The sequence below is a fragment of the Mus pahari genome, chromosome 10, assembly GCF_900095145.1.
Source record: "Mus pahari chromosome 10, PAHARI_EIJ_v1.1, whole genome shotgun sequence".
In the NCBI taxonomy this organism is placed as follows: Eukaryota; Metazoa; Chordata; class Mammalia; order Rodentia; family Muridae; genus Mus; species Mus pahari.
In genome coordinates, this window is record NC_034599.1 from 53,456,664 (window position 1) to 53,473,824 (window position 17,161).

Genomic DNA, 17,161 nt, shown 5'->3' on the forward strand with positions numbered 1-17,161 from the left:
GAGATGGAGACAGAAGGACCCCTGGGCCTTGCTGGATCTAGCCTAATCACTGAGCTCCAGGTTAAATGTGAGACCCAGTCTCAAAATACAAGGTTGAAAGCCAGCCATAGTGGCACACACCCTTAAACTCAACACTGGAGAAGTATGGGCAAGCAGATCTCTATGAGATCGAGGCCAGCCTGGTGTACATAGTGAATTCCAGGCCAGCTAAGGCTATATAGTGAGACCCTATCTGATGATGATGATGATGATGATGATGATGACGACAATGTAAAAGATACCTGATATTGACCCCTGGCCTCCACAGGCATGTGCATACATGTACATGCATAGCTACATGCACAAACATACATGTACAAATGTGTGCACGCCCAAACACAACCAGAAAAAAAAATGAAGTCCATACTGTGGTGCAGGGGTGAAGCTCCCATCCTACTCCTGTGTGGATACTGCATGATTCAAACAGGCTTCTCCCTTGGTCCAAGCTGAAAGTGAGCCCCTTTCTTGACTTTGAATTCCAGGGGATTGCACTTACTTCACAGTAGTCCTGACCTTTCTCTCAGATTTAGTCCATGACAGGATCCAAAAAAAAAAAGCATAGACCAGAACAAGACCAAGAAGGAGTGGCTTGGAGAACAGAGGTCTAGCATGTAACACTGACAGTGGCAATCCTCTCATAGAAGACAGGGACTAAACCTCAGGAAATCCAGAAATCCTGACCTCCAGCCAGGTGCTGAAGCTACCAGGCTAATGTGCTGTGTGCAGAGTCACAAGGTCCCTTTGTGTTCGCTGTTTCCAGATAGGTTTGAGATACTGTGCTAGAGCAGCTTTGAGCATCTTACCCGAGCCTTGGCCCTCAAAGGAAGCACCAGGCTGTCCCAAGAGGGAGAATATTCCCAGCCTTCCTGGAACACTCCTGACCTTGACAGTCACTCACACACTTTCCCTCCTGTCCTGACACCAGACGTGGGGGGTGGGTGTATCTCTGCCCACTGGCCACGTCACCCGAAGTTACCACAATGGATGTGGAGGATTACTAACTGCTTCTTCCACTGCTGTGGTTAGCAGCTGATAATGAATACAATCTTAGGCTTATTTTCTTAAATCAGGACTTTCAGCACAATAGTGGACTTGGCACTTCCTCCTTCCTCATTTCCCATGAGGTCATTCTTTCTACAGACATTCTCACAGTCACTCTTACAGAGGAAACACGGCACTCCCAGGTAAGCTGTGGGCCTCTGTCCTCCCAGGACCCTTCTTCCCTAGCTCTAAAAAATCTCCCAATTAGAGGAAGGGGTACAGTTTAGTTGGAAGATTTCTTGCACAAAGTCCTGGATTCAACCCCCAACACTACATAAAGAAGATTTCTAGCACACCTGTAACTTTGGCACTTGGAGGATAAAAGTTCAAGATCATCCTCAGCTACATAGTGGTGGCGCACGCCTTTAATTCCAGCACTTGGGAGGCAGAGGCAGGCGGATTTCTGAGTTCAAGGCCAGCCTGGTCTAGAGAGTGAGTTTCAGGTCAGCCAGGGCTACACAGAGAAACCCTGTCTCGAAAAACCAAAGGAAAAAAAATCCCTAATCAGTCCTTTGATACACTCTTAGAGTTTGTATTGCTATCACAATGTGGTTTTTCCATTATCCCTCAACACTCCTACCCGGCCATAAATAACACAGTCCACTTCCTCTCCCGAGGGAGGCAGTCTGTCATTGGTAGGCTCACTAGCTGGATAAATTCACTCCCCTCCCAGACATCAGGAAACAGGCTCTGACTTAGTCTATCGCTGTGACAAAACACTAGGTCCAAGGCAACTTGTAAACGAAAGCATTTCATTAGGCTTAGTTTCAGACTGGTGAGTCTATGATGGCCAAGCAAAGGCATGGCGGCAGGAACAGCTGAGAGCTCACATCTTGATCTGAAAACCAACCGCAGCAGTGGTGTTGGGGGTTGCGGGGGGAGTACTTCAAAGCCCAAGCACCTCCTGCAATAAGGCCATGCCTCCTCACCCTTGCCAAACGTCTACCAATTCCATACTAAGCATTCAGACATACGAGCCTATGGGAGCCGTTCTCATCCAAACCACCACAGCTGCCAACGTATCCTTTCTGTTTAGATATGTATTGCCCATGGTTCTCTGTTCTGTGCCATTCATGTGACTTACCTTTCAGCATTTGGGAGGAGGTAGGGTCAGGGTCTAGATACATCGTTCAAGCTGATCTTAAACTCACTATATAGCCTAAGCTGACCTCAAACTCACAATGATCTCACTGCCTCTGACTCTAGAGTACTGGGATTACAGGCATGTGCCTGTAAATACCTTTGGGCATTTTAATAATCAGTGGGTAAAGGTGCTTGACTTCACGCCTGACGACCTGGCGTCTGATCTCCTGCTGGACCCACACGGTGGAGGGAAAGAAGCGACTCTGGCGAGTTGCCTCTGACCTCCAAATGTGTCGTGACACACATGCACAGTAGTGTATGTGCTCTGATTCAAGCACACATGGGCACACACCCCACACTAAATAAATACATGAATTTTGAAAGAAGGAAAAACTTCCTGAAGACAGGGACTCTGGCTCATCTCTTTAATCTTCTTCCCCGGTGCTAATACTGTAGCTGCCTGAAAGCTCAAACTCTGAAGGGAATGCCCCACCCCTGGCTGGGGGACATGGGGGGGAGGGTAGGTTGTTCAACAGGCTGGAGAGCACACTACTAGGCTCACCTGCCAGGCCTGCTATGGCGGAGTTACATGGCCAGGAGAAAGAAGTAGCTTAACTGTGCTGGGTGCCTGCCTCCTTTTCTTTGGTGCATCTTCCCCAGATGGACCTGCAGTCTGTTGAACCACTGACTGTGTCTCTCCAAGAGCTCTGGAAGGGTCATTTCCTTGGCCCTGTAGCAGGATAGCACAGTGGGCAGGTAGCCTATCAGGCCAAGAAGAGACAAGGAGTTCCCTCCCAACTTTCCCTCCAAGTTCTTGCCAAGGCTGACCAGGGCTCTTGCTCCCATGAGTTCCCCCAGTGGTGACAGGAGGAAACACAGCCGAAGAGGGTTCTGTCTCAGCCATTTGGACATCTTGCATCTGAAATGCAGTCTTCCCTTGCTTTTCCATTCACCTTCTAGTTTCCTGTGCTGGGCTCTTCTCTCCACCGCCCCCTAACGTTGGGGATTCCCACGACTGAGCGTACTCAGACCTCTTTCCTTCTGGGGTTTTGCTCACCCCTCTGTCATCTCATCCTGTCTGATGGCTTGGACTGAAACCCACACTATGAGACTAGTCTAAGGAAACTCTCCAGCTAAGACTGAGTCCTTGAGATTTGCATAACCAGAGCCCTACTTACATCTTTGCTTAACTTTTGTTTCCCAGAACTTTCACACCCCAACCACTGTTCACAAAACAAAATGAGCCATTTGTAGAGAGTCTTCCCCGCCTGGTGACGGCAGCCCCAATCTTCCAGCAGCTCCAGGCAAACACTTCGTAGTCATTCTTGCCTTTTCTCTTTCTTAGCAACCCCACATCTGCCATGCTGCTGTACGGCTCTTCGTGGAGCCGAGGTGGGATGATAGTCCTGACCCAGGGCTGAGGAGAACCACTCCTTACGTAGACTAGAAGGAAGAATAGAAGATAGGTAATAGACTGTGAACAGAGTAATTTATAGATACGACCGAAAGCTTGCTTTCTGTTTTCTTCTCTGTTACACATATGGCAAGGTCATCTATGGAAAGGAAAGAAAGCACAGGCTGAGATTGGGAAAAGATGAAGATTTTGGGTAGCAGCTCTAAGAAGTAGAAGGAATTGATCTCCCACAGGACACAGCATGTTCATTTTGTTTTTCTGACACAGAATCTTGCCGTGTGGCTAAGGCTGGCCTCAAATTTACTGTCCTCCCACCTAAGTCTTCCAAGTCGCTAGGCTGACAGGCATGTGCCACCGCCCCATCTCATGGCATGGGTGATTATAAACATGTTTTTTAGGTCTGGATATTTTCCATCATGTTTTGTGCCCAAGATGGTCAGGTTGCTTGCTGCCTAGCATTCAAGAAATGTAATGCCTGAATTCAATCTCAGCATTAAAGGAGGTGGTGGGAGTGGAGGACACTTTGTAATATATGAAAACAAAAATACTAGCAATGATAATGAAAAAGGAACGTTGTAGGCTGAAAATCGATTACTACAAGTTGAAGATTAATAGAATCCAGTGCAACAGAAATCCACAAAAGCAAAAATCAGTTAATGGAGATTGAAGTGGAAATGTAAGGGTTCTTTGGAAAGTTGGTTGGATGGTGTTTTGCTGGGACAAACACGTGAAGGAGTGTTTTCCTATAGTGGGCACAGGTGAAAGATTAAGGCAGACTTGTCAAAGAACATTTAGCTGAAGCAGACACAAGACAAAGATGTTCTGCTAAAGCAAGCATGTGAAAGGACATGTGATGGATTCTTTGCTAACAACACACATGTATTGGTCCACCTTACATTGCATAGCTGAGCTCCATTTGTCAGGACTCCATAGAGAAAAATGCACCAAAAACCTTCTGGTGGTGTGCTGAAGTTTCTTGCCAATTCTGCAGGCTCCATCTGACTGGCAGAGTGATGTTTGAGAGGGTATAAATAGGACTTGAAGGACAGTGATGGAGGTTGAGCTTCGCTTGCTTATAGAGCCAGCTATTCAATGTCTGTGAGTATTGAGTCTTCTCTGAACTTCGTTTCCCTGAGAGAGGCACAGCAGAGAACTTCTCCTGACATTCCTGTTGGCCCTGGTCCCTCCTGCTGATTGGTGCCAGGGCAGAGGCCTGGCTGTCTCTGCTAGGTTCTGTTACCACTATTGCTAACCCGATTCTACCAAACTGGACTACTGGTGTATCCGTGAAGTGTTTATGCCTGGATTGTGCTGTGGCTGCTGACCTGTGAACTGAACTGCCGATTTCCAGACAACATAGACCGGAGTTGCTCCGAAGAACCTTTTTAAACAGGTCCACTCCCCACCCCTCACCCCCCCCCCACCCTGCCCATCCTTTCTTTCCCACTACCTTTGGTGGGTGGTGGGCTAACGGGAGGTTAAAACATTTAAGAACCATCATTAAAAGTAGGATTTGAAAAAAATTAAAGTTACCGAAGATGGTATTAATGAAGATGCGTTTGCATGCTAAATAGATATAGCAGAGATTTAGATAAGTTAGAGACGTTTTTCTTTGTTCTTAGATTATTTGTTCTTTATCTATTTGAATGCTTTGCCTGCACATGCACATGTGCCTGGTATTCACAGAGGTAGGAAAATGTTGTTAGATTCTCCAGAACTGGGCTTTCTGGATGGTTTTAAGCTGCTATGTGGATGCTGGGAACCTAAACCAGGCCCTCTGCAAAAGCAGGCTCCTGCCTGTTGAGCCAGTCCTCCAGCCCAGATCCCCTCCTCCCCCCCCCCCAAAAAAAAAACCGTGGAGTCAGTAAGGGCCAGGAACAAGAGTAGAACCTGGAGTCGTTACTTAGAGATGTGTTCTGAAAAGCTGGCCAGCCGTTCTCTCTCTGCACCTTTGACTGGCAGCCAGTTGCAAAGTGTGACCAAGATTATGGGAACCAGGTATGACTGGCAGTCTCTGCTCAGACTGGAGAATCTGCCTGACAAGCAGTCTTTATCAGCTCTTGAGATCAAAGAAGCTAATCGGGCTCGAGACAATTCGGTGATTTTGAAATATAAGTAGAGGAAAAGAAGAAAGAAGGGGGGCAGTTCCACCCCAACTAACATAAAGCGCCAACCTTCCCCTTTACCTGCCTATCAGGGAGCTTAACCACTGCGTCTGACCTCACGCTGAGAGCCCTCCCTCAATCTTGCAATTAAGGGAAAATGCCTGTCTAGGAACTGGAAATTAAACTGTGAGAATGAATGAATGAAGTTAACTATCAGCCTAGTCTGACACTTAGGAAACACAATGGGCAAGGATGTGCAGGGAGCTGGGTGTGGTCTGCTGTTGTGTGAGCACCAGGTAGCTGAGGCAAGTAGATTGACCCAAGTGTGCGACCGGCCTGAACTACCTACCCAGTGGGTTCCCAGGTATCCAGGGCTACGGTATGAGGTCCTGTCTCAGAACAGCAACAAAACCAAACAAGCAGCAGACATGTTAAGGTAAGCAAGATGATAATAATAAGGTGAACAAGTAGAGACTCAACCTGGAAAGACCAGAGCTAATTCAGTGAACAGAAGATAGATAGAGATAGAGATAGAGATAGAGATAGAGATAGAGATAGAGATAGAGATAGAGATAGAGATAGAGATAGAGACAGAGATAGAAATAGAAATAGAAATAGAGATAGAGAGGTATAGATATGAAGGCAAAGCATCCATACACATAAAATAAATACATATTTATATATAATATTTATATATTATATATCATTATTATATATTGTAATATATTATAGTTATGCATTTGTTTATCTATAATTATTTTTATTTATTTGTATTTGTTTATTTGTATATTTATATCTATGTAAAATGTAAAGATATATAAATATGTATATTTTAAAGCTGAGGTTGGAAGTGTAGTTCATTTGGCAGAGCACTTGCATGAAGCCCTAGGTTCAGTTCCTAGCAGTAAATATACCAGATGTAGGGGCAGACATGTGTTATGCCAGCATTCAGTAGGTAGTCACAGGAGCATGAGTAGTTCTTGGTGACCCTCAGTTACATGTTATCTTTGAGATCAGTCTGATACACATGAGAGTCTGACTCCAAAAAAAAAAAAAAAGTATTTTTAAGAGAATTTATGTCTTTGGAGAAAGTAAGAGGACTCTCTGGTATAAAAAGGTAGTAATAGGAAAACGGAAATATTGAAATTTGTAAAATGAATTGCCTAGCTGGCATATACCTGTAATACCAGAACTTAGGAGGCGGGCAGAAGGAGTACCAGCCTGTCCCAGCTAGTTCATGTTACAGGGTATTTGAATATTATACGTAGAAAACCTAACTATCAGCAAAATATACAAGCTTAGCAAGATATTGTGTTGTCAAATGCAGCTAAGTGTCCTCTAGAGATGCAGTTTGGGGATACCTCTAAAAGTCTTCATAGATAAGAATGCTAAGGGATGGAATGTCCCTGTCTATTCTAAGGCAAGTTGCTTAGGAGAAGTTGTGTGGTTTTTGCTCTATGATCTGAGGCAAAGTCAAGCTACCCCCCACATAAAGGTAAAATGGTTCAACCCTACAGACTTGGCTTGAAGCCACCCACCATGAAGGTGACATGGTTCAGCCTGCCAAGGGAAGGAGCTAGAGACTTCTAAGAAATTGGACCTTTGATAGAACTCCGTCTCTTTTGGCTTGGAAGAGCTTCATGGAAGGAGCTCCCAGTAAGAGATAGGGATTTTCTCTTTGGGCTTGCAGGAACCTCAGAGAAGCATCTAGCCGGCACAGGTAGGAGAGCATCTAGCCGGCTCTAGGTAAGAGAGCAAAGGAACCCTCGGGTTTGGAGGGGTTTACGAAAAAGGTAGATTACCTCCATAGAATGACACACAGAGAAAGATTTCTAAAGAGCTAGCAGTTTATTGTAGGATCAGGCTTCTAAGTAGATATTTTGTATACAGTTAAGAAAAGAAGGATACTTCGCTAAGCTAGCAGATTTTCACCTCAATTCCTGCTTCCCTTTATGGGTATAAACTTAAAAGGTTGAATATTACAAATCCACATAGCAAGTTACAGACTTGCCAGGACTACATAGTGAGTCTGTCTCAACTCCTCCACCCGCTACAAGTAATTAACAGATAATATGTAAAGTTAAATATGGGAGGTCAACAATATAAGAAGAAGCGGGCTTGGTGGTACAGATTTATAATCCCACAGAGTTTGAGAGGTGGAGGCCATAGATTAGGAATTCCAGGACAAAACCGACAGACAATAAACAAACAAAGAAAAGCAACTGGGCACAGTTGAAGACCAATGAAATGTCAGGCAGTAAAGCCAAGGACATCTCTCAGAATGAAGATGACAAGGGGCTAGGGAGATAGATGGCTCAGCGGGGAAAGCACTTCCTGCCCAAGCATAAGGCTCTCTCATCAGTCTACACCTGTTTGTTTTACATATAAAAATGAAGTTTTATTCAACCATGATGAAGAACAAAATAATTTGGAAAAATAATTTGGAAAAACGGATGAAACTGAAGATCGTCATGTTAAATGAAACAACCCAGCCTCAGATATCACATGTTTTCAGTGATTTATGAAATATATAATATTACACAATATATAATAAATATATTATACTTTTCAAGACTAATAATCTGTTAATTCTCACAATGTTATACTATAAAAATAAAAAGCAAACCAAACCCAAAATACCCTCTAATTTTATCATATTATTTTATAAACTATGAGGTTTTTTTGCTAATTTCATATATGCATGTATATATTACATGTATATATATACATATATATCTAAGCATATAAGTGTGTGTATATATATATATGTATGAATGTATATGTTGTATATGTATTTTTAATGTAAGGATTAACACATACACACTCTTTTTGAGATTTATTTATTTTTTATTTTATGTGTCTGGGTGTTTTACCCGCATTTATATTTGTGTGCCACATGCATGCAATACCTGAAGAGACCAGAAGAGAGTGGTGTACATGTCTAACCCTAGCACTTTTGAGATGGAGGCACAAACTCTAGGAGTTTAAGATTATCTTTGGCCTCATAGCCACTTTGAGGCCAGCCTGGTCTAAATAGTGAGTGCCACCTAGCTGAGGCTTCAGAGTAAGATCTATCTCAAGAGGCTGGAAAGATGGCTCAGCAGTTAAGACTGGTTGCTGTTGCTGAGGACTGGGGTTAGAGCCCAACACCAATATAATGGCTCACAACGGTGTAACTCCAGTTCCAGTGGTTCTGATGCCCTCTTCTTGCCTCTGTAGGCTCCAGGCACACACGTGATACATAGATATGCATGTAAGCAAAGCATCTGTACACATAAAATTTAATTTAAAAAGAAAAACAATCCATCTCAAAAAACAGAAGCCAAGGTAGAGAAAGGGCAAGAGGGAAAGAGGAAAAAGAAGAGGAAAAATTTGAAGAACTGTATGTTCTCGGTTTATCCGGACCTCCTCCATGAATCCTCAGGTCCACGAAGTATTATAGGCAAGTATTTTCATGACTCAAAGAAAAAAAATAATCCCTATAATATTTATACTAATGCTTTCCAAACTCAACTACACACTTGATTTACCTGGATCCACGTTTACTTATCTGTTTACTGGTTGACTAATTTTTTTTTTAAAGATTTATTTATTTATTATATGTAAGTACACTGTAGCTGTCTTCAGACACTCCAGAAGAGGGTGTCGGATCTTGTTACGGATGGCTATGAGCCACCATGTGGTTGCTGGGATTTGAACTCCAGACCTTTGGAAGAGCAGTCGGGTGCTCTTACCCACTGAGCCATCTCACCAGCCCTGGTTGACTAATTTTTAAATTTTTGGTGCTGGTGGTTAAACTCTAAGCTTGTATATGCTAAGGCATAAATTCTACCAACCTTTTCCTAGAAAATATTTTAAAAATATATCTACTTCTTAGCTTCTTAAACTCGGTGAACTAAAAGTCTTCAAAAATTTGGCCTGGGAATCTTCCCCATAGGATCTTTTATTTTAGTTTCAGATGTTATATTTAGTGATTATTTTAAAAACTGAGCAGTGTGAGTTGGGTGGTAGTGGCGTGTGTCCTTAGTCCCAGCATTGAGGACACAGCAGCAGGTGCATCCTGAGCTCTGAGTTCAAGGACAGCCTGGTGTACAGAGCAAGTTCCAGGAGAGCCAGGGCTGTGCTTAGAAACCCTGACTCAAAAAAGGGGGGTGGGATAGAAAAAAAGAACAATGCGTTAGCATTTTGTGTAAGCTCTGCCCCACAGTTACCTGGCAACAACCAGGTATGCCTGACTCACTATAAAAGGGGCTGCTTGCCCCCTCCTCTCTCTCTCTTGCTCTTGCATTCCTGCTCCTACTCTGTGCTCTCATCCCTTACCCCCTCTCTCCCCACGTGCTCATGGCCAACCTCTACTCCTCTGCTTCTCTCTCTTTCCCTCCCTCCTTCCCTCCTTCCCTCCCTCCCTCCCTCTATCTCTTCCTTTCTCTGCCTCTACTACCCTCTTAACTCCCCTCCCAATGCCCTGAATAAACTCTATTCTAGGGGAAGGGATGACTCAGCATGGACCAGCCAAGGCACCCCCTTCCCCCAATACCTGACTACACATCCACCAAAACATATCTCCTCTCTTTATGTTTTGATAAACACATCACAATGTAGATACATATAGAATATAAAGCTTTTTTTCTCCCTAATTTTCTGCTTCCAAGACATAATTTATCAATTTATGTGTAAATATGTCAATTTATATCTATCCTTCCATATTTTTTCCTGTGATTGTACAAAGATGAATGGAATCTACACTTGAAAGATTAGATTATTCTCAGGTGGCTATAATGCTATACTTTCTTTTCTTTTCTTTTCTTTTTGTTTTTTTGTTTGTTTGTTTGTTTTTTTCGAGACAGGGTTTCTCTGTGTAGTCCTGGCTATCCTGGAACTCACTCTGTAGACCAGGCTGGCCTCCAACTCAGAAATCTGCCTGCCTCTGCCTCCCAAGTGCTGGGATTAAAGGTGTGTGCCACCACTGCCTGGCTTGAACACTCTCATTTTAAAAGACATATAAAAATTACAAACAAAATATTAACAAATGATGCTGGAGAGGTGGCTCAGCAGTTAAGAGCTCTCGCTGCTCTTGCAGAGAAACTAAGTTCAATTCCCAGCACCTACATAGGGTGGCTCACAGCTACCTGTAAGTCCAACTACAGAGCATCCTACACCCTCTTCTAGTTACTGCAGGAGCACACACCCACACACACGAAATTGAAAAATAAAAATAATTTTATAGCCAGGAATAGTGGTGCATGCCTTCAATCCCTGTACTTGGAAGGCAGATGCTGGTGGATCTCCATGAGTTCCAGGGCAGCCCAGTGTTCACAGTGAGTTCCAGGACAGCCAGAGCTATACAGTGAGACCCTGTCTCAAAAACTATAATAAAATAATAAAAAAGAAATCTTTAAAAAATCAGGAACAATGGTAAAGAGAGCATACATGTTTGTCTTTTCCTTCTACTGACACTGAATTAGCATGATAACAAAGCGAATAAACTTTGCACCACAGAGAATGAAATGAGTACAGGAAGCTGAGGAGGAGGCTGTACTCCTGGCAGAGCCCACACATTTGCAGGTGAAGAGGTAGAGAAGAAATGATGTGGACATCTTCCCATAAACATCTCCTTGAGATGTCCCTGATGGCGACTGCCCCTTGTTACCTTTTCTCACACAGAACTCAAGCAGATGGCATTAAGAACAAAACTAAAGGTTTCTAGGTGGGTGTCCTGACTTCATTTCTGTTGCTGTGATACAATATCCAGTCAAAAAGCAATTTATGTACAAGAGGGCTTGTTTGTTTTACAATCTCTGGGAATAGTCTGTCATTGTATGGCAGTCAAGGTGGGAACTTGAGCTAGCTAGTTATATCATATCCAGGAGCAGAGTGAGAATAAATGCATACCCACCTATTTCTTGCCTTCTTGTGTTCGAGTAGATTTCTCCGAGATTACATACAATCCAGGGCACCTTGCCTAGGGTGCTGCTTACAGCAGGCTGCATCTTCCAGCAACAATTAATTACCTTCTCCTCCTGCCCCATAGACAGGCTAACCCAACACTGACAATGTTACTCACAATAGATAACTATCAGAACAAAGCCTCCTCCTTCCTAAGACACTGCCTGTGGGAAGCTTAAGCAGATGCAGTCTTTTCTTTCGCAGAGGTAAATAAGACAGGGTTCCATTTTAAACAGTTGTAGCAGCCTGGAGAGGTGGATCAGAGGCTAACATTGTTGCTCTTGCCAAGGTCCTGATTGGTTCTCAGCACCCACACTACAGCTCACAACTCTCCGCAACTCCGACTCTAGAGGATCGGGTCACCCTCTTCTGGCCTTCATAGGCAGCAGGCATTCACATGGTGCACATATATAAAAAATAAAAGTAAGTAAATTGGTGAAGGAGCGACTTTGCAGAAATTGAGATTTCTCCAGGGTCAGTTCTTGGAATCAGAATGCGCTTCCTTCCCCTTTTCCTAGAATCTGGACTGTGCTGTTTTAGTCAATCACAGGCACAGGATATTTCTCATTAGGAATAAAACCCCAGAGGGACCCTTGTGTGCTTGCTTGCTTGCTTGCTTGCTTGCTTGCTTGAGTGTGGCATGAACCTCTCAGCAGAAATAAAACATTTTCCCGCTGGGTGTGGTGGCACACACCTTTAATCCCAGCACTTGGGAGGCAGAGGCAGGCAGATTTCTGAGTTGGAGGCCAGCCTGGTCTACAGAGTGAGTTCCAGGACAGCCAGGGCTATACAGAGAAACCCTGATTCGAAAAACCAAAACCAAACCAAACCAAAACAAAAAACATTTCCTTTTTGGACTGTGTAGTCATCTTCCTCAGACCCTGGAGCCACGTTTTACACCACCACCATTCAACCCCAGTGCCATTCTTTGAGAAATAACAATTCTGGTTCACAGAACCTCTCAGCAGCATTTTCTTTATGGTGACATAAGATGAAGAAATAGAAGACAAAAAGCGAAAGAAATATAGACCTATATTCATGGAACATATAGGGAATGCATCTATCAATGCAAGCAAATCAATATGATTACTCTTTTATAAAAATATAAAACAGCAAAAGTAGACTGCTACACAGACAAATATAAGAAAAACATCACGTCAAAACATTTTTTAAAAACTTCTAGCCCAGGCTGGAGAGGATGGCTCAGGGTTAAGAGCACTGACTGTTCTTCCAAATGTCCTAAGTTCAATCAAATCCCAGCAACCACATGGTGGCTCACAACCATCTGTAATGCCCTCTTTTGGAGTGTCTGAAGACAGCTACAGTGTACTTACATATAATAAATAAATAAATAAATAAATCTTAAAAACAAAACAAAACAAAACAAAAAGCTTCTAGCCCAAGAGAAATAAAGAATGTGAAAAGCAGAAAAAATATGCAAAACAAAAAAAAACCTTTACACTTTCAATTTCTAGAATGATTTTAAAGTGGTAGCTTATCTAGAAAATGGTACAAATTTTATGATTAAAAGAACAGCAATGGTGTGAAAAAAATTGCCCTTAAATTTTAAGTATAATTGCTGAAGTTAGAAATGTCAAAGAAGAATTGGCAGGTAAAGGAATTCTTTTAGAATAAATTTAAAAAATAAAAGGGATGAGAATTATGAGATAAAAGATAAAATAGAGGACAAATTCAGAAAAACCCAACATTTCAGAAAGAGAACAAAGAATGTGGAATGTCAGGATCCATCTTGAGTATTAGACATTAATTTTCAGATTAAAAGATCCCAGCAGTATTGAACAGAATAAATAGAAAGAAATGTGAAGGCTAGTCAGGCAAATTCACATTTGCATTTATTTTGTGTGCCAGTGTGTGAGCCCACTTTGTGTGGGGGGGGGCGTTAATGACAGTGGACAACTTGTGGGATTTGGTCCTCCCCTCTCACCTCTGAGTTCTGGGGAATGAACCTAGGCTGTCGGGTGAGGCAGCAGAGCTTTCATCCTCTGAGCCATCTCACCAGACACTCACACAAATTTAAAGAGGGGTGACTTCCAGGTAAGGCAGAGGACTAGCAGCTGCCTCCCTGCAGCCCAATAAAGGAAAGTTAGACTAATAATAAACATAAAAGTTTGTTCCAGGGCTGGAGAGATGGCTCAGTGCTTAAGAGCACTGACTGCTCTTCCAGAGGTCCTGAGTTCAATTCCCAGCAACCACATGGTGGCTCACAATCATCTGCAATGGGATCTGATGCCGCCTTCTGGTGTGTCTGAAGACAGCTACAATGTACTCATATACATAAAATAAATAAATAAATCTTTTTCTTTTCTTTTTTTTTTTTTTTTAAGAAAAGAATAGCAAAGGTAATGAGATAACTGGAAAATATAGAAAAAGCAGCAGGTGATGTACCCAAAAGATGTAAACCAAGACGTCCAACTCCAGCTGCACACCTCCACAGAGAGGGTAGGAAGCAGATGCTTCATTTAAAAAGTAAAATAGGCAGGCCTCAGGGAAAACTGACAGGAAGTCCTGCCTCACAGAAAAAGCCCACAGCCCTCATAAAACCTTAGATCCAGGTTCTGCTCCAACTTGTCACTCAGCAGGTCCTGGAGGGCAGTGATCAGGGTCATCTTGAGAGAGAAACTGTTACTTAAAATTAAGCTGGCCTCTTGTCCTGAGAATAGGAAACACCCATAAGGTGGGGAGCCTGAACTTAACTTGCTGAAGTGTCGAGCTGAAAGACAGCTCTGGAAAGCAGTTGTAAAGAGAGAGAAGGCCAAGCAGATGGTCACAAGGAGCTTGGATCAATCAATGACGTACATAAGAAAAGTGGCTACTGAGGCCAGGAAGGGATCTCATCAACTCACAATGAGGTTGGAGTTTGATGGTCCTGAACCTCAGGTCAGCAGGTGGATCAGCCTCTAGATTCCCCCATCTGCTGTTCCCTACTGTAGAACCTGAACACTCCGAAGCTGCAATGGGATACCTGAGATCCACAGCTGCATGGATCTAGCCGGTGATTGACAGTCAGGGGGTTTTGAAAGCATGGAGAAAGATCCACTGTTATAGAGATTGCAGTGTGGCCATTGTATTCCCTCCACTCCCAACACACTCAGGAGATACCCTCAGCCAGAACATTAGCTACCTCAGTTGTTATGATCTTAGAAATCTTGGGAGAGTGAGAGAACCTGCCAAGATCACAGAGTATGGCCAGCAGAAGTACTTAGCTTCACAGAACATTCCACATTAGTTTTACCATGATCTGGTTTGTGTTCACTGGTGATATATTTTGGGGTGATGTGAGATTTAATCATTCTTTTTTTTTTTTTAAAGAATTATTTATTTATTTATTTATTTAATGTATATGAGTACACTGTAGCAGTCTTCAGACACACCAGAAGAGGGCATCAAACTCCATTACAGATGGTTGTGAGCCACCATGTGGTTGATGGGAATTGAACTCAGGACCTCTGGAAGAGCAGTCAGTGCTCTTAGCCGATTGCTGAGCCATCTCTCCAGCCCCGAGATTTAATCATTCTTAAGTGTATTTCTAGATCTTATATGGTTGGATGTTGTTGCTGTTACAGTAGTTTATTGTCTCCTTTCTGAGTAGTCTGGAAGATTGAGCCCTCAAGAATAGTTTCCTTAGTGAGCCAAGTAAAAAGCACAGTCATAAGCGTTGCCAGTAGTCCTGATAAAGCAGAGGAAAAGACTGGGGAGGGAGGACAGGGTCAATAAAGAAAAATGCTATATTCACTGCTGTATGCCTATAATGCCAATTAGAGATTGGATACAGGACGATGGGGAGTTTGAAGCATCCTCAGCTATGAAGTGAGTTCTAGTTCAGCCTGAGCTTCATGAGATGTTGTTTTAAAAAAAAATGAAATAGGGAACTTTCGGCATAGCATTTGAAATGTAAATAAAGAAAATATCTAATAAAAAATGAAATAAAACCAAATCAAACCAAAAAAAAATGGACATCCAAGAACTTTGTAACAAGATCAAGAGACCAAACTTAATAATCCATGGGATAGAAGGAAGAGCTGAGAGAAAGAAAAACAAAATTCCCATGGCATAGTGAATCTTTTCCATGAAATTATAGCAAAACTTAAACAAACCAAACAAACAATGAAAACCTTCAAAAACCTAGAGAGTAGACACCTAAACACAAGAAGCATTCATGGTTCTAAATATAGCTGACCAGAGAAGAGCCACTCCATAACATATTATAATCAAATATCAAACATACATGGCAAAAATATTAAAAGCCATAAGGAAAAAAGCCAACTCCTTTACAAAGGCTGGCATATTCGAGCAATATTATTTCTCTTGTTGGCAACCCAAAAGCTAAGAAAGCATGGAACAATATGTTTAAAACCCTGAAAGTAAATCAGTACCAACTGAGATTGTTATGCCCAGCAAAGCTATCTTTAAAAATGAACGAGAAATAAGGCTATTTCAAGGCAAATACAAACTAAGGCTCAGGTACCCATCCCTGTAGCTGGTCTTTACTACTTTGTGAGTTCTTTCTTCCACCCTTCACCTTATATTCACCTTTTCAACTCTCTAACACTAGAGAGGAGAAGAAAGAGGATAGAAAGTAAAGGGGGTGATGCTATCATTATATGACTTCCTTCTGATTGGGGCATCAAGTTGCTTGAGGTAGGTTCGATCTTCACCGTCAGGATATCTAATTATTTCTTCTTGTTCGTCTCTGTCTCCTTCTCCTTCTCATTTCTTCTTTATGCATGACTACTCAACAAACACATTCAACAACCCACACTTTCTCTCAGGGCCCTAGCACTTATATACCCTCTGAAAAATCCCCAGAATTCCAAGCATCACACAATCGCAGAAACTATCTACTGCTGGCAAAATCACACCCCTGCTAGAGCACGAGGCAAATCATAGCTGCTGTGGACAATCTGAAACAGCCCTATATCCCACACCTGGAATTAAAACTAAAACATATTCTTATAATATTTCTGTGGTTTTAAATAGAAACTAAAATGACAAAATTTTTACTACACATCCATAACAGAAAAGGTATCTAAAGAAAAACATGAGCACCAACTTACTCTTGCTAAAAAGTACTGTGATCCCACGCAATGCCTGAGAGTTGGTTCTCAGTGGCACACATCAAGCATGATGGCTCAAACCTGTAGTCCCAGCAGTATCAATGCCACTGAGAAACTTGTTGTGTATGCTCAGGCCCCATCCCAGGCCTAGTGAACCATTAGCTCAGGAAGCAAGGCCCAACAATCCATCTTTGAACAGTTCACCATGTAATTCTATAGACATTTCAAGCGGAGGGGCTGGGGCTGGGGCTGGAGCTACTTCTCATTGATAGAACATTTTCCTAGCATGTTTCAAGCCCTGAGTTTGATCCTTAGCACCATAAAATATTTAAATGATAATACCAATCTATTTAAACATCTACTTTCAGTTTTGGCTATAAGTTGGAATCAATTAGAGTCTTTTAAAAAAACAGCCATTAGCCCGGCGGTGGTGGCGCATGCCTTTAATCCCAGCACTT